The sequence below is a fragment of the Sorghum bicolor genome, chromosome 10 (assembly GCF_000003195.3).
Source record: "Sorghum bicolor cultivar BTx623 chromosome 10, Sorghum_bicolor_NCBIv3, whole genome shotgun sequence".
NCBI classification, from domain to species: Eukaryota; Viridiplantae; Streptophyta; class Magnoliopsida; order Poales; family Poaceae; genus Sorghum; species Sorghum bicolor.
Window position 1 is genome coordinate 23,592,922 of NC_012879.2, and position 18,269 is coordinate 23,611,190.

The 18,269-nt window shown below is 39.4% G+C and overlaps 1 long non-coding RNA gene across 9 annotated transcripts; it reads right to left on the reverse strand.

The window, feature by feature from the left end:
- LOC110431308 lies at positions 282-4,428 on the reverse strand. Of its 9 annotated transcripts, none has more exons than XR_002448778.1 (13): positions 3,994-4,425; positions 3,799-3,908; positions 3,670-3,709; positions 3,461-3,555; positions 2,402-2,629; positions 2,162-2,294; positions 1,912-2,066; positions 1,404-1,813; positions 1,259-1,314; positions 1,097-1,160; positions 902-978; positions 751-798; positions 282-521 (listed from the first exon to the last, which is right to left on the reverse strand). It is a non-coding gene; the product is annotated as an uncharacterized LOC110431308 (long non-coding RNA). The 9 variants fall into 9 exon arrangements; XR_002448779.1 differs by having other exon boundaries at positions 3,670-3,712; XR_002448783.1 differs by having other exon boundaries at positions 1,404-1,627; positions 3,670-3,908; positions 3,994-4,428.

Genomic DNA, 18,269 nt, shown 5'->3' on the forward strand with positions numbered 1-18,269 from the left:
AACTATTATTTTTAATGCCTAACGAATAATTTGACTGATGATCTTAATACTGAGGAGATTGAAAATGTGTCCTGTAACAGAATTTGGCAACTGAAAGTGAGGTATGTTGTGGGTGCCATATGAAACTGTATATAAATAAAGATAGTACGTTTACTAATGTTGTTTCATTTATCACTGGTAGTATCAGGAATGAGGCACGAGATATTTTCTGAGCCCATAAATCATAAAAAGGGAGCAGAGTAGAAATATATCCATACGGATTCATAGTACACATCATCCCATAAGGTCTATGGAGGGTCAACTGATTGGTTGATGGCAGCATAGATGGAAGCAGTGTATATTTTACATATAACACATGATGGATGCGGAACAGTCTTATACACATATACAGTGATTTTGATTTTACAGACAAAAGAGCATTAGTTGCCTCTATATTTATTCGTGATCGAGTAGCATGTAAAGCCTGGGAAGCATTCGCAGCCACAAAACATTTCCGCAGGTGTGTTGTAGCCTAGGATTTCCTGTATGAAGTATAGAGTATTAGTGCAGGTAATGCCATATATTTTTACCTTTTCTTTAATATGTTTAATAAGACTGTATGAAAGTAGGGATACCACCCAATTTACATGCATCTGACTAAAGTCAAACTACATAAGCGATTCACTGAATCGACTGGACTGCTGATCTGAGCAAATGGTCGGTAATGGTTTGCACGTGTATGTGGATAGTTAGAAAAAAGATAAGACTAACCTGTGCGACATCCGTAATGGTCAGCGCTTTGATTTCTGAATTTTAGCTCTGAAATTATAAGGCACGCATATGTTAACAATGATGCTAGACACTTGAAATGCAGCTATCTTACTGCATCTATTATGGCTCTATTTTTGAGTACCTTTTTTACCTTTTTGTTTTTGGGTGCGGTGGCGAGCCTGGTGGACTGTCAATGTCATCCTTATCCACTTGTACCGGTGTGCTATCCTATATAAACAAAGGCAGGATGTTTTATTAACATTTAGGCACAGTAAAATTTGCAGTAATTATGAAGAGGAAACATGTAATGATGAAATTGTAAATTAGCAGTTGTTAACAGTCTTACATGTTATGTTGCGTCTGTATCCTCAAACAAACGTCTACGAGCGGTAGGCACCTCTGTTGGTAGTCTATAGAATATGACAAAATGTAGATGTGTAAAAAATACTTGGAAAGGTAAAATAGCGAAAGTATATGTAAATAAAAAATTTATGTAGGTGTGCTGTACTGGGTGCTGTGTTCCTTTCTGGTTGTTTGTTCTATTTCAGTGGCTGGAACAGGTGTCTGAAAAATTATTTGGAAGCGTTAGTTTATTGTGGTATGTAACTTAGCAATAACATGATGTCTAACCAGCTGATATAGAATCAACTTACTGCTTCATTCTCTTGCTGAATCTGAAGAGTCTCCTGCTGAACCTTTATTGCGCGTGCTGCTGGAGGCAGGTTCTGCGCGAGTGCTGAGCTGCTTGGCGGTGATTGTATTGTTTGGTTAACCTTTGCAATTGCAGCAGTGTTGAGCAGGGAGCCTGGCCTGTAAAGTCTCTCTAAGACATGTTTTACCAAATACTGTCTCTTTGCTTTAGAGGTAAATGAGTCTTCTGTAAGGTTGATGGAGAAGACAAATTTTTTAGTGATAACAGAGTTGCTGAGGAAGTCCCAATGTTAGCTTCAAAGGATTCAAAATTAGATTGCAGTCTTTCTGAATAATTATCCTAGCTGTTTCATCATATCCAAACAAGTTTGCTTCTCCTGTGTCGTCCTTTGCACTAAAATTGAATAGGTATCTAGATAATTAAAAGAAAAGCATTGTAAGTGCATAGCTGACAGTAATGTGGTGCAATCTGATATTTATGTGTGTGGTTTGTGTGAAAGTATTGATTACCTGGGTAAACTGCTTGTTCCATGGCATTTTGGACATCGATACCCACCACCGGCCTGTGGATCCATTTTTTTCTTGCATTCCTTATAGGACATGTACCACCAGTTATTATCATCGGCTATTTTTGTTATGTTAACTGCACATTTATAACCTTCATCCTATTATAAGGTCAACAAATTTCTAGACAGTGTAAGGATATAGATGCAAAGGAAAGATGTTGAAAATATGCTATGACTCATTATATGAATCTTACCATGAACTCATATGGATCTATACTATTTAGCTCAGCAATGGTCTTTTGGTCCAATGGAGTATGCTGTGGTTGCACATCTTTTTCAGCTTCAGATGTTTCAGGATGTTCTATGTATATGGCTTCATTTCTGAACCTGCACATTTGGAAAAAATAAACCATCTAACCATTGGGTCCATGATGTATGAGAAACATTCTTTGAAGAAAGCTACAGAAAGGTAAATAATACTATGCACTACACACCTATTGTAAAATGGTAAAGCTTCTGTAATATCTGGGTTTAGATAGTGATAAGAACTGCTGCTGCCACTAAGATAAGGCTTCTGTTCAGAACTGTGGGAGTGCCATTTCCTGGGTATAAAACCCACAAAGAGACCAATAACAGCTTTTGGGTTGTCTCTAGTGTTAAGATCGCCCACCGTGAAATTGACCGCGTGATCACCCCAAAGAGTTATTTTAAGTTCATTGTTACTGAAAACAAAGAACATGTAATTAGTTTTATGGCTAGAAACATTGTTTTTATAACACAGCAACGTATGATACACGAACAGTGAACATTCTGGTTGAGAAAGCGAGCAGACGTTTCCAACCAAAAAGTGGAGCCAAATACTTTGGCCCTGTTTAGTTCCCCACCCAAAAATTTTTTATCCATCCCATCGAATCTTTGGACACATGCATAGAACATTAAATGTAGATAAAAAAATAAACTAATTACACAGTTTAGTTGAAAATTGAGAGACGAATCTTTTAAGCCTAGTTACTTCATGATTAACCTTAAGTGCTACAGTAACCCACATGTGCTAATGACAAATTAATTATGCTTAATAAATTTGTCTTGCAGTTTTCTGACGAGCTATGTAATTTGTTTTTTTATTAGTTTCTAAAAACCCCTCCCGACATCCTTCCGACACATCCGATGTGACATCCAAAAAATTTTTATCTACAATCTAAACAGGGCCCTACTGTCCTTAACAAATAAAGGTAAAAAAATGGAACCCATAATGTTTGCCACAATGTGGGTAGGCACTGGTTGAACCTAATATTGGTAGTTAATATATATTTTTGTTGTTCCCCTTGGGCAAGTTGCTGAAAACAATCCCAATAAACCTTTTTCTTTGAATATAGGTAAAAAAAGGGAAAAATATTTTTGTGACACAGAAACTACGGAGGAGGCTGAATAATATTTTTATACCAAAACCCCACAATTTAAACAAAATATTAGTTATTTGAGCAACAACAAGGATGCACAACATAAGCAGATGTAGACATATGATTAGCACACACTAAAATATAAGGTCGTACCTGAATAAAACAGCAGAACGTAGCACCAACGGAGCTGAGAAAACAACTCAGAACAACGCAAACACCGCGGCACCCAGGTACAATAAATCTAGAGGCTGCATCCACAGTAAATGAAACAAGCGCTCTGAACTCACACGGCGGCGCTAACATAAACAAAATAGGAGGTAAAGAAAAAGAAACAAAGAAGACGGAAGGGTGCAGACAAATACCTGGCAACACGGAGAACAGCTCACACCGGCAAATCTGATACTACTTCGGTCGAGCAGAGCCAACAGCAGCAAATCAAAGCCAAGGCAAACAGATAAATTAGGCAATAAAGGAACCGACCAGGCAAATACCTGCCAAGATGGGTATGAGCCAGCAGCAGCAAACCACAATCCACGATAGCACGATGCTGACAAGAGCGGACACCAGTGGATCCGAAACAGCAATGGTGTAGCCCTGTATCCTGAAAGCACAACGCAATAAATAAAGGGAAAAGCAGGATTGGAAGGAAAACCTAAAACCTAGGGAAACGGTGAACGAAACCCAACAGAGCAGCAGAGGGCGAAGGAAGACGAAACCACTGCGGGGGGTGCGCCGCGGCAGCCCCCCGCACGAGCAAGAGGAGCGAGGCCGACCCACCGACGGCGGCAGCGAATCCCCACGACGAGTCGAAACAGAGAGAAAGGACGGTCACCAACCCTGGCGGAGACGTTGCTGGCGACAGATGTGAGGAGACAGCGGCAGAAAATAGGAGAGAGGAAAAAAGCAGAGCCACACGGGTCAGGAAAGATGCAAAGACTATGGGAACATACGCGTAGAAGCCAAGGGAGAAGATTAGGAGGTGAAGAAAAAGCAGGAGCCAGAAGTAATTGCTCATGAACGAATGAATCTAAACAAATTAAGCAGAATCAGGCTAGAACGCTACAGACGAAGCCGAATCGGCGTAATACGAAAGTACACCTACGAAATCAGTGCCATAGATTTGAGGAATCGAACGAGGCTAAATATTTGAGAAGACGTGGACACGGCTCCCGTTCGAGAACCTTACGCAATCTTTAGAGTTAAATTTGTGTTATTTATCTTCTAGTTCATTGTGTTTATCTTCTAGTTCATCTTTTGTTCTTCTAGTTCATCATCTAGATTGTCTAATTCTTATTTTAGTTCATCGTCTAGTTCATCGTGTTCTTATCTAGTTTATGTTTTCCTCTAGTTCTTGTTCTAATTCGTGTGTGAGTCGAATATTTGATATGACTTGTTATAATTCTATATTCATAATTATAATGTTTATTGCCTATGTTGATTATATGTTTAGTATAGTTAGAGTCATTTGTGTTTATGCTATGGTTCATATAGCGCTCATCTTGATGATCAAGGGGTGGGTGATAGATATTGTGTAAGCATGGTGCTTATACATTAATTATCTGCGAATGCACTCATTCCGAGCCATATGGTAGATCATGAATATGACTATTATAGTTTCGTTGAGTCCTATGTAGTCCACTCTCCGAATGTAGGACTAGTAAGGCAGAGTTGAGTGATGTCTTGCTATGTTCCTGATCGACCCATCTTAGCAATGTCTATTAAGTATAAATATGAGATTATCTTAACCATGATTGCTAGATGTAATTGCACTAATCAATGTAGTTCAATGACCTATAGTTAGAATAACTCTAGGAGTTAGTCTCTATTTTCTAGTTCTTTCTAGAGTCATGCCTAGGTAGGAAAATGCTCGGTGGAACCCCCTTTAGGATTATCTTGATCTGTTATTACTTATCCTTTATATTATGATATGGTTGATCCCTGTTTTGAGTATTCATCTAGTGGAACTCTTATCACAAGTGTAAGAGTTATAGCTCTTTATTATTTATACCTCCAAGTGTCTTTCTAGTGGTAAAATTATAAATAATGGTACCTAGAACTTTCCTAGGTCAAATGCTACAATGGGTGTATTTTATTTGTGCGCTTGCGGATAACCTTTATTCATTTTTTTATAGTGCTATGATCATAAGTACAACCACATCTTTTGGTATTGTGTTGTGGATGACAATCTGACTTAAGTAATGCTAAGAGATGTCCCAAAAATTTCTAATGTCTTTGCTAGAAAAGGGTTTTGATCCTCCTATTTATAATCATGTTAGAATTGTCAACAAGTATTTCTGGTGCCGTTGCTGGGGATACATTCAGAACTCTATTCATAGTAATGACGCTAAGAAATACCAACAAACACCTGGAATAATTCCTAGGCTTGTTGTTGACACTTCTAGCACCAATTATGCTAAGTTGTCATCCCTAGCATGGCGCTAGAAGTGTGTTATAAAAACTCCCCACTAATAAAATGAATATAGGATCCGCAAGCATACAAATTAAATACCATTGTAGCACTTCACCAGGAAGTATTCCAGGTATCATTATTTATATTTAGCTCAAGGGAAAGAACTAAGGACTTAAACAATGAGATCAACTTGCAAAACATGAGTACTTATAAGTGATTGGATTGCATAGTCATATACTTGGGAGCAGGGTAAACCATGATCTATAAATGATACAAAGTATAAAAGCCTAGGGATTAAATCACATAGAGATTAGATATAGACTACTCAGCTTAATTGTAGGTAGGCATCTTATTAGTTCAAGAGATAGAAAATCCTAAGTAGTTCTAATTTATCAAGTCATTCATCTACTTTAATGCTACACTGTCATATATAGCACAAAAGAATCTTCATTTATGTATAAAGAACATTGCTATAAAAAGCCAACATAGAGCTGGACTTCCTACGCAACTTCGGTTCTACCTGTCCTACCAATGGGGGATGGCATACAAAGGACGCAGTGGAACTGTCACTCCCGCGATCTACCACGCAACTCGGCTAATATGGTGTAATTGCAGATAAGCGACATCTAAGCACCCTGCTTACATGACATCTATCACCTAACCCTCCCGCGAAGACAGCTAAGCGCTTTGCAAACATATACATAAACTCATTATCAATCATAACCATATCAAATGTAGAACTAGAATAATCTAGGAACATAATAAATAGAAATATAATGATATTTAGAAGATGAAGATCTGGAAATTCCGAGCACAGGCACCCGACTCTTCCTCTATCTAGTCTAATCCTATGTAGAAGATGAAGATTAGGAGTAGCTAATCTATCTCTAATCCCTGGCTCTAATGGCTCCCTCTAATTCTTAGATGAGAATAAAAAATAATTCTATTTTTCTCTCTCAATTCTGAGCTCTCCTCCAAGGGGGTCAGGGTTATATTTATAGCCCCCTAGGAAGCACCACAGCCCTCAAATCAAACCGACTTAAATGTACGCTAAAGATTACTCCTCAAAGACGGTGGAGGCAGGATCCACGAGGTTGCACCTGATTGGTTGTAGCCTCCGGGCGGTCGCCCCTGACAGGTGGGGCGCCCGCCCCTAGCCTATGTTAGGTGGGCCCTACCTTTCAGGTGGTGTCTTCCCGAGTCTTCTAGATTGTTCTCGAGTTGACGTTTGGGTCTTCTCTCTATGTAAATCTGACATGTGGACCTCCTTTTATTATTATTTTGATAACCCCTACAGAAACAGGCATTCACCAAAACTTGTGGAAATTGTCAGTAAAAACCCTAAGTCTATGGTGATGTTCAATTTTTATCCCATTTCTTCTCCTTAGTTGACATATAATTTTAATGGTTAACAACCGTCAACAAACTCCCCTAAGCTTACCTTTTGCTCGTCCCTAAGCAAATAGCTATAAGAGATAGATCAGGAGTTGCTACAAAGTGTTCACACTTTACAAGTACACATGCTTTAAATAAGAACTCATCCCTAGACTAGAGTGTGTTGACGGTTCTTAAGTATCAATTTTAATTATCAAATAAACAAGAGAATGGACCAATATGCAACCATCACCTAGAATTAGGGTTTGATCTGACAGAATTCCACGAGTTTTGTGGTTTATCTATTTCTGCAGGGGGTTATCAGGAAATAAGGAAGAAAGGCCCACATGTCGGGATTACATAGAGATATCAACGCACCGCGCAATTTTACTTCATCTAGAAGACTCCAGAAGCCACGAGACCGGAGCGGAGGCAAAACTGGGCCAGGCCCAGGGCGCCCGCCCTGGAAGCCTGGGCGCCTGCCCCCCTGCTGGAGCCAAATCAGGACTCTTTCGCTCGGGATATTCCACCGACCTATTGGATCAAGAAAAACATAGTACCACCTCGCCTATCGACCCAAAAACGCATAGAAGGGGAGGACTATATAAGCAAGGCCCCCTGGCCACTGGAGAAGACATGAAGAAATTATCATAGAGACTAAGGGGTGCCCTCGAAGGAAAACCTCTTCTCTAATTAATATTTCTTTTTAGGCTTAGCAATCAATGTAAGGTAGAAATAGATCTTCTAGTTTCTACTAGATTGAGAGAGATAGAGTGGAGGTGTAGAGTGGAGGATGCCCGGCCTGTCGGTGTCTACTCCAAGCTTGTACCTGAGGGATCAAGTTCTCCTAACCCGAAGCTTGCTCCTAGGATTCTTCAGTATTTCGACTTCTAAATTCTAGTAAGTTCTTGTTTTATTGTTCTTATGGTTTATGAGTTTACTTTAATCTCTTCGCGTAGAGTTTAGAGTAATCATTGCTAGCGTAAACGTGGTGTTTAGGCTGGGGTACTCATAGATATTCCCTGACTAGCTGGACCGTGGTAGTAGTGAGGAACGTGACAATTCCGAGCTACCTTTGTAGATCACATCTCGTTAGCAGGAAGGATAGGGTTTATATGTGCGGGTTGAACATCCTCTGTGGTGTCTAGATTCCGTTAGCCTCCCCATTAGAACAGTAGATCATCCTTACCAAGGTTAGAAGGAGACTACGGTTGCAGTCTTCTCTATTTATCACTCACATCGAAAGACATTCTTTGTGCCTAAAGGTTAGTAGTAATAGACCGGTTAGTCAGATGCACTCTTTCTCCTAGTGGTAAAAAAATAAATACGATACTCTGGATAATTTCCCGGGTGAAGTGCTCACCGATATCCGTGCGCTTGCGGATCAATTCCTTATTGCGTTCCCAAATATCAACAAGCATTTCTGGCGCCGTTGCCGGGGAGAAAGACGGTTGCTGAGATAACCTGTGTCTTGCTATTAGCTTGTATCTATACTTTTATCTTTTCTTATCTTTTATATCCTTTATTTATTTTCTTTACTCTTACCCTATGGAAAACCAAAATTCTAAATCGATCCATGAGTCTGCAATCCCTTTAGCAACTGACCTTTTACCATGGGAATCATCACAGCCTATCCAAACATCCCAGTATAAGTTAAGTTCTAGGTTGATTGCTATGATTCAAAACCTATCTTTTTTGGGAAAGGAAGACGAAAACCCTTACCTTCATATTAGAGATTTTGAGCAAACATGTGATTGTCTTCGCATTGAAGGCATTTCTGATAAGACTTTACGTTGGAAGCTTTTTCCTTTTTCCTTAAGGGGAGAAGCTAGACAATGGTACAGTCAGAAGGTAAGTCAACAACAAGGTGAATGGGGAGTTTTACGAGCCAACTTTTGTCTAGATTTCTATTCCCTTGACCGTATAGCCGACCTTAGACTCGAAGTCCTATCTTTTAAACAAAAAGATAATGAAACTTTGGGAAAATCCTGGAAATGTTTTTCTGATCTTTTAGAATCTGGTCCAAACCTTAATCTTGAAGACCCTGTTCTTTTATTTCACTATTTTCGAGGTCTTCATAAAAATCACAAACAAATGCTACACACAATGTCTAGAGGTTCTTTCTTTCGCATCCCTACTGATGAAGCTAGAGTGATCCTAGATAGAATCCTAGAAGCTGAGATGGATAATACCCTTCATGATGAAACCTACGAAGCCGAAGTAGACACTCTGCCAAATTCTTCATCTACTTTAGCTATCCCAAGTTTTGAGCCACAAGAGGAAGAAATTCCACTACCGGACTTCATGCTGGATATAGAATCCGATCTTTTTGCCGATTTTGGAAATATTTCAAACTACCATTCTATTGACAAACCCCAAAACGGCCAGTTTAGCATTTATTTACCAAGTGAATATCAATTGAGAGAGCTTATCTCAGTAATGAGTAGTGAATGGTTGGAGGAATCAGAGCTTTCCTCTGATGTGATCCGTTTGGACACACCCTCTATAACTATACGTTGTGCTTATAATTCTGATCGATTTAATGCTCTTTATAATCCTGTTGTGGGGATCAACATTATGTCTGAATCTTTTGCACTTAAACTATTTAAAAATCTTGTCTTAACCCCCACAACAAAGATCATAAAGGAATCTTCGGGACGATTAGTCCCCAGTCTTGGAATTATTAATGTCCTACCTCTTACGGTAGAAGGCTCCATGGTTCATTTGAACTTCTATATCTTTGATACATGGGACTTCGACCTGTTAATAGGACAACCTTTTAGAAGACTCCTTTACGAAGGTCATACTGGAAAGCTACACATTTCTTTTGGAAAAACTTTTCAATTCCCAATAATAATTTCACACTCCTTAAATAATAAGGCCGAGTCATATCTTTTGCTTGATCCTATGGAGGAAGTAAAGGCTGCATCTCTAGAGCTTTTAGATGAATCAGACTTAGAAGACGAAACTCTTTTCTTCACAGAAGAAGAAGACGAACCTTCTGAGCCTAAACCCTTAGACGAGTTTGCAGAAACACCTAGACCCCCCATAGAACTTAAAACTTTACCACCCGGTCTTACCTATGCTTTCCTAAACAATAATCCAGAGTTCCCTGTGATCATTAGCGATAAACTCACTCAGGATCAAACTCTGCGATTAATGACCATTCTTGAGAAACATCACTCAGTATTCGGCTACTCACTTCAAGATCTTACAGGAATCAGTCCTATGATTTGTACCCATCGTATTCCAACAGATCCTTCTGTTACACCCTCTCGAGAACCCCAACGTAGACTTAACAACACTATGAGAGAGGTAGTTAAAAAGAAAGTTATAAAGTTGCTGCATGCAGGGATTATATATCCTGTGCCGCACAGTGAGTGGGTGAGCCCAGTCCAAGTTGTGCCCAAAAAGGGAGGCATGACAGTTATTATGAATGAAAAGAATGAGCTAATTCCGCAACGCACCGTCACAGGATGGCGGATGTGCATAGACTATAGAAAACTAAACAAAGCCACGAGAAAAGATCACTTTCCTTTACCTTTTATAGATGAGATGCTAGAGCGGTTAGCAAACCTTTCATTCTTCTGTTTCTTAGATGGATATTCAGGGTATCATCAAATCCCGATCCATCCTGATGATCAAAGCAAAACCACTTTTACATGCCCTTATGGAACTTATGCTTACCGTAGAATGTCTTTTGGGTTATGTAATGCACCAGCTTCTTTTCAAAGATGCATGATGTCTATATTTTCTGATATGATTGAAGAGATTATGGAAGTTTTCATGGATGATTTCTCTGTTTATGGAAAAACCTTTGATAGTTGTCTTGAAAACTTAGACAAGGTTTTGCAAAGATGTGAAGAAAAGCACTTAATCCTTAATTGGGAAAAATGTCATTTTATGGTTAGGGAAGGAATAGTGCTAGGACACTTAGTGTCTGAAAGGGGGATTGAGGTAGACAAAGCTAAAATTGAAATAATTGAACAACTACCTCCACCTGTATATATAAAAGGAATTCGAAGCTTTCTTGGCCATGCTGGTTTTTATCGTAGATTCATAAAAGATTTTTCATTTATTGCTAGACCACTTACTCTTTTGCTAGCCAAGGATGCTCCTTTCGAATTTGATGATGCATGTTTAACATCTTTCAATTTATTAAAGAAAGCACTCATCTCTGCACCAATCATTCAACCCCCTGATTGGTCATTGCCTTTTGAAATTATGTGTGATGCTAGTGATTATGCTGTGGGGGCAGTATTGGGACAAACTAAAGATAAGAAGCATCATGCAATTGCTTATGCTAGTAAAACTTTGACAGGAGCTCAACTTAATTATGCAACCACTGAAAAAGAGCTTCTGGCTGTTGTCTTTGCCATTGATAAATTTAGATCTTATTTAGTTGGAGCTAAAATAATTGTTTACACTGATCATGCTGCACTAAAATATTTGCTCACTAAAAAAGATGCTAAACCTCGCCTGATTAGATGGATTTTATTACTCCAAGAATTTGACTTGGAAATAAAAGATAAAAAAAGGAGTAGAAAATTCTGTTGCTGATCACTTGTCTAGAATGTATTTTAAGAGTCCACAGGAAACCCCCATCAATGATTCACTCCGGGACGACATGCTCTATGGGATTAACAGGTCTGACCCCTGGTATGCAGATATTGTTAATTTTATGGTTTCAGGTATGTACCACCAGGAGCAAACAAGAAGAAGCTTATTCAAGAAAGTCGTTCACATATATGGGACGAGCCATACCTCTTCCGAGTATGCTCTGATGGCTTACTCAGGAGATGTGTGACCACTGAGGAAGGATGGAAGATCATCGACAGATGTCATTCATCACCATATGGAGGTCACTATGGAGCATTCCGTACACATTCAAAGATCTGGCAGTGTGGATTCTATTGGCCTACAATGTATGAAGACACGAAGCAATATATCAGAAGATGTGGGCCATGTCAAAGGCACGGAAACATAAATACAAGGGATGCAATGCCACTCACCAACAACCTTCAGATTGAGCTCTTTGATGTCTGGGGAATAGACTACATGGGTCCATTTCCTCCATCAAAGAAGTGTAAGTACATCTTGGTGGCGGTTGACTATGTCTCCAAGTGGGTAGAAGCATTACCTTGCAAGCATCCCGACAACGTCAGTTCAAAGAGGATGTTTGAAGAAATTATATTTCCAAGATTTGGAGTCCCCAGAGTAGTGATAAGTGATGGAGGAGCACACTTCATCGACAAACGCTTCAAGCAATATCTATCAAGACATGGAATCCGTCACAACGTCGCTACCCCTTATCATCCTCAGACAAGTGGCCAAGCAGAGACTTCCAACAAACAAATCAAGAATATTCTTCAGAAGACAGTAAATGAAATGGGAACGGCGTGGAAAGACAAGTTACCCGATGCACTCTGGGCATACTGGACAGCATACAAGACCCCAATTGGAATGTCTCCATACCAATTGGTGTACGGGAAGACTTGCCATCTACCTGTTGAACTAGAATTCTAAGCACACTGGGCCATAAAGAGATGGAATATGGACCTAGATGTTGCTGGAGATTATAGAAGAATGCAATTATCAGAATTGGAAGAATGGCGAGAGAAGGCATATCACAATTCAAAGATCTACAAAGAAAGAGTCAAGAGGTGGCATGACAAGAGAATCAAGAAGAAGGAGTTCACACCCGGAGATAAGGTTTTACTTTTTAATTCCAGGGTGAAGCTTTTCGGGCATGGAAAACTCCGGAGCAAATGGGAAGGACCATCCAAGGTAATCAATTCATCATCCCACGGAGCTATCACACTTCAAAACAGCGAAGGTACGTTATTCAAGGTAAATGGTCAACGTCTTAAATTATTTTTGGAGCCCAATGAGGAATTTGAAGAAATAGACGTAGTCCATTTTTACCTTCCCATGGAGAATTAGAGCCCGACACTTTTGGTCTGATGGTTTTGGGTCATATATATATTTTTCTAAATAATTTCGCATCTAGAAACGCGCTCGGAGAAGTGGGCCCACAGAGGAGCCAGAGAGAGGGCGGGCGCCCAGCCCGTGTTCCCCCTCGGTCCCGACTTTCTCTGTTATGGAAAATGCACTTAGGGTGATCCGAATAATCCCTCGGATGGAAAGTTTCGCACGCACATCGACGGGAGCAACCCGAACAACCCATAGAGGAATCCTTTTGACCCCTATATAAACAGACCCCTGACCTCAGTTTTCAAACACCAAGCCACCAAGCTTTCTCTCCTTCAACTAGAGCTTGATTAGCTCTCCTTTAATTAGAGCTTAATTAGCTCTACTTCAATTAAAATTTTATTAGTTCCTTGCTACTCCAATGGCCGACAAGTACCACGACGATTGGGAAGTCGTCCCCTTCAACCTCAACATGGAGCCAGTGGAAGACCCCGATGCCCGTGCTCTCGTCCCGGCCAACACAGAGCATCAGCTAGAAGCCATGCCATTACGTCAACGCAGCTCCGCCCAATCTTACCATGCTCAACCAGTTCTCACCGCACCACCACAACCCCTACTCCTCAAAGGACCATCATCCAAGACGAAGACCACTATCAAGGTGCCAACCAGCACTAGGATCCTTCCACCTAGACCCAATGAGAGGGTCGTTGGAGTCAAGACCAACCGAAGCGGCGAGATCAGCAGCGTACGCTACACTACGGAGGAGGAAAGACCTTACTTTGAAGGGATTAGAACAGCCAAAGTCCATTTCATCCCTCCAAAGGCAGCCCCAAAGCATGCTCTCAACGCTTTTGAGACACCTCCCAAGCGTCGCAAGACTACAATGGATATTGATGAGGAAGTTCGCAGGCTAGATAGAGTTATCATAGACCTCCAGTCCTCGATCAACTCCCTCACTAGGCAGCTCTCTAACCACAACACCATTATACTAGGCCTTAGGCAGGATCTTGCCAGTGCCAACAAGAGGATCAAGGAATTAGAGCACCGCTAAGTTATCTAGATTAGACCTTGAGGCAATGCATCTTAGTCATCTATCTTTAAATTCGGTTTAAGTTTGCTATTATTATTAGTTTGCTATCAGTTTGTTATCAGTCTTTTGTACTAAATGCCTCAAGATCAATAAAGAGTACTATTATTATTATTATTATTATGTCTTGTGTGTCTCTACTTTATTTTTGTGCAAGAAAGCAGAAAACAAGTATGGGGGAGATCCCTCAACATGCCAAACACACTCCGACTACACCACTCCACGATTCAGGTACACACTCTGCACACTTTACTTCATACATACATTTATTTTGGATTATGCAGATTACTGTTTCCGACATGATAAAATAAAAAGATTAAAATATTTCTAATCATGATTAATCTCAATATGTGATATTCCCTGAAAACTTACAATTATTATAAAATCATTTTAAAACCCTGTGTTACTTAAGTCAATATGGAATATGTGATGGTAGAGTATGAGTTTCTTATTCTTGATATCATTGCTGCTTGGAGAATTTATTTCAAAATATTCAAAATTCTAGCTACCATCCTCAATGTTTTATATGCCTGATAAAAATAAAAATATTAATTATGATTATAAAAGCTAACTGCTCTGTATTGAGTTTGTTCAAAATGAGTTAGACCCTTGTTGAGAGATTTATCATGCTCCCAAGATCAAGACACTATTTTAGTAAGATTCACTCTTCCGAAGTATTATTGCATTAGAGGCATGGGCTATGCAAAAATAAAAATATTTTGAGGAAATAAAAAGGAGCAAGTGCTCGACAACTTCGCAGAAAAAAATGGACAAGTGTCCGGCAGTAGAATTAGGGGTACCTCGGTATCCACTTAAAAAAAATGATAGCCCATGGTCCCTCTAATAAGCAATATGCCAGCAAGAGTTGACAAAGTTTTTAATTTTCAAAGTCTTTGATCTAAGAGTATGACATTCCCCTCCTCGGATCCCGTTTTGATCAGGCAATAAATGCAAAGTAAGTATGCTTGAGAATTTTTGCAAAATAAAACAGCCTCAGTGAGATATATATAAAAGATAATGAGTGATCTGAGAGAACCTATGAGGATAAAAAGGTATGCTAACTTTCTTTCAAAAATATACAAAAACTCCAAGTGACAGGATCGAGAAGAAAGGATCTTTACTCTTAATCATAAACTTCCCTGACTATGGTACACAGTGGAATTTTAACACCCTGCAATTATATAAAGAGAATGCTTTAAAATGTTTACCCCAGATATTGTTCTTAACCATCCTTTTCTCGAGGACGAGTAAAAGCCTAAGTATGGGGGTATTTGTTGACGGTTCTTAAGTATCAATTTTAATTATCAAATAAACAAGAGAATGGACCAATATGCAACCATCACCTAGAATTAGGGTTTGATCTGACAGAATTCCACGAGTTTTGTGGTTTATCTATTTCTGCAGGGGGTTATCAGGAAATAAGGAAGAAAGGCCCACATGTCGGGATTACATAGCGATATCAACGCACCGCGCAATTTTACTTCATCTAGAAGACTCCAGAAGCCACGAGACCGAAGCGGAGGCAAAACTGGGCCAGGCCCAGGGCGCCCGCCCTGGAAGCCTGGGCGCCCGCCCCCCTGCTGGAGCCAAATCAGGACTCTTTCGCTCGGGATATTCCACCGACCTATTGGATCAAGAAAAACATAGTACCACCTCGCCTATCGACCCAAAAACGCATAGAAGGGGAGGACTATATAAGCAAGGCCCCCTGGCCCCTGGAGAAGACATGAAGAAATTATCATAGAGACTGAGGGGTGCCCTCGAAGGAAAACCTCTTCTCTAATTAATATTTCTTTTTAGGCTTAGCAATCAATGTAAGGTAGAAATAGATCTTCTAGTTTCTACTAGATTGAGAGAGATAGAGTGGAGGTGTAGAGTGGAGGATGCCCGGCCTGTCGGTGTCTACTCCAAGCTTGTACCTGAGGGATCAAGTTCTCCTAACCCGAAGCTTGCTCCTAGGATTCTTCAGTATTTCGACTTCTAAATTCTAGTAAGTTCTTGTTTTATTGTTCTTATGGTTTATGAGTTTACTTTAATCTCTTCGCGTAGAGTTTAGAGTAATCATTGCTGGCGTAAACGTGGTGTTTAGGCTGGGGTACTCATAGATATTCCCTGACTAGCTGGACCGTGGTAGTAGTGAGGAACGTGACAATTCCGAGCTACCTTTGTAGATCACATCTCGTTAGCAGGAAGGATAGGGTTTATAGGTGCGGGTTGAACATCCTCTGTGGTGTCTAGATTCCGTTAGCCTCCCCATTAGAACAGTAGATCATCCTTACCAAGGTTAGAAGGAGACTACGGTTGCAGTCTTCTCTATTTATCACTCACATCGAAAGACATTCTTTGTGCCTAAAGGTTAGTAGTAATAGACCGGTTAGTCAGATGCACTCTTTCTCCTAGTGGTAAAAAAATAAATACGATACTTTGGATAATTCCTGGGTGAAGTGCTCACCGATATCCGTGCGCTTGCGGATCAATTCCTTATTGCGTTCCCAAATATCAACAGAGTGGACTATCATAACTTCCAAACTTACTCATGTTTCTTCCAATCATGGGGCTTTTACCTATTCTTGGGTCTTGAGCAATTGAAAGACAGAACAATTAAGTCAAGCACTGTTGTCTCATGCTCTGTTGTTCCACCTCTATTCTGGAGTTTTTATAAGATTATCAAAATAAAACTTAGAGTTCTTTAGTATGACCCTTTCAAGTCTCTTATTATGTGGTATTTTTTGGATCCTCTATAAGGCATTGGAAGGAGTGATGCCTTCTCTCTTTCTTGCTCTCAAGATATGAAGTATTTGTGGCACGAGGCATTTATATAGCCTTCACTCTCTCTCACCCTATATCTAAGAAAGCTTATGTGGAGCTCATTGGTGTGGAGATAACTAATGCATTGGGTTTGATCAAAAAACCATGGATCCAAATGAACTCACCACATAACTAACCGGTTGTACATATGTGGTTTTATATGTGGATGCTAAACTAGAGAATATTTGTGGAAGGAGAAAGGGTGCAAAAGAATTCTAATGCTCCTTTATTTGAAATGATTTCTCTAACTTTGAACTTGAAATTTGATGATAAACTTGGGCTCATAAATCTTTCTTTCTCTTTTTTTATTTTATGGAACATTTGTCCAATAATTTTCTTTTAGCTCAAAAATTCTTTTTCTAATGAAAATTTTGTAGAGGAATAAAAGGTAAATCTTGGAGCACTGAACTTGAGATAATTGGCTAGCAAATAAACAAGGAAAATATTTTTGGTGTTCACTCTCGGTGTAAGAGTGGAATATTTTTAAATAGGTGAAAATAGAATATATATATATATATATATATATATGTGGTGCATACTTTTAGAGTAGAAGTAACAAAGGGTGAACATGAGTGTACGTGATACCGGGATTAGCAATATGATGAGATCCTAAGGGTCAACACAGCTCGAGCAAACACAAAGCTCTACAAATATGTGGAGGCTTACTATTCTAAATAAATAAGCTGTGGTAGGAATTTTATACTCTTCGTCATACATAGAACTCATCATGAAACATTTTAATTTCCATAAGATAAATCTCTAGAATTTAGTAGCACTAAGAACATAATAAACAGCAGCTCATACTATATCATATCATGACCATCAACTACCTAGACTTAGTTTAAGCATATGCTCCCCCAAGTTTAAAGAGTAGAATAAATTCAGTTGTCTAACAGTGTATCCAATCATTGGGAGAACAAAATTTTAAAACTAGGTACTTGAAAAGAATTACGGCAGAGCAACTATTCATCATTTCCATCATGCATTCTACATCTCTATATATTTTATTTATAGCAAACTTAATAGGAAAATAAAGCAAACTTTTATTACACACTCTTTTTATTTGGTTTTCTAAGTTTTTATATGCAATAATAAGAAAGGAAATAAATTGAATAGAAAGGAAAAGAAAACTTACCTTGATGACGGGGGTCCTCCCCCAAGCTAGTCTTCTTTCAGGATTTGCAAGAACGCGAAGAGATTATTTAAAGTATTGTTGACTTGATCTTGCCCTTCTTGAATAGTGATCAATGTTTGAGTGGTGTTTTGGTTCCACTGACGCTGGTCATTCTAATTCTACTCATTGTGAGCAAGAGAAGCATGGACGTAGTTTTAGAATGTCATTTGTTCATTAT